This window comes from Etheostoma spectabile, chromosome 7 (assembly GCF_008692095.1).
Source record: "Etheostoma spectabile isolate EspeVRDwgs_2016 chromosome 7, UIUC_Espe_1.0, whole genome shotgun sequence".
Lineage (NCBI taxonomy): Eukaryota > Metazoa > Chordata > Actinopteri > Perciformes > Percidae > Etheostoma > Etheostoma spectabile.
This window is the reverse complement of record NC_045739.1, coordinates 11,966,719-11,967,193: the sequence shown is the minus strand read 5'-3', so window position 1 is coordinate 11,967,193 and position 475 is coordinate 11,966,719. Positions and strand designations below refer to the sequence as shown.

The following is a 475-nucleotide window of genomic DNA, read 5'->3' as shown; positions in this document are numbered from 1 at the left end:
AAAATACCCAAGAAATGGCGTAACATTCTCAGTGAGGATGAGAATAAAACTGAGCTGTGCCACTTCCTCGCTGACAGAATTGCAGAAATTTTAACACCAAATTTGGTTATAGTGACCAAAGAGGATCAAGCTGTCAGCAACCACTCCATCAACCTAGATGATGTAAGTCCATGTACACGTAGTCATGAGGAAGCTGACACTAGGATCTTGTCCATGCCAAAAATGGTAGCAAAACTATGGTCAAAGCCAGTGACAGCGTTCTTGTTTAGCAGTCAGTGGTCTACCGTTCTTCGGACATTGGTCTGCAACAATTGTGGCTTGCTTTTGGCCAAGGAATGAATCTTGGATGGATCATGACCTCTATCAATGTATTGGAAGGGATAAGAGCAGTGGTATTCTTGTCTTTCATGCATTCACTGCCTGTGACGTAGTTTCAGCCTTTGGTGGCAAAGGGAAGAAGACTGCTTGGCAAACA

At 43.6% G+C, this 475-nt stretch overlaps 1 protein-coding gene and 1 long non-coding RNA gene across 2 annotated transcripts in view; both read right to left on the bottom strand.

The window, feature by feature from the left end:
* The window catches only part of LOC116692762 (glutathione S-transferase Mu 3), a 19,387-nt gene that overhangs the window by 12,513 nt on the left and 6,399 nt on the right, over positions 1-475 (bottom strand). The gene's annotated exons all lie outside the window — the stretch shown is intronic.
* LOC116692766 (uncharacterized) overlaps positions 1-475 on the bottom strand; it is an 8,444-nt gene that overhangs the window by 1,787 nt on the left and 6,182 nt on the right. The window lies entirely within an intron of this gene.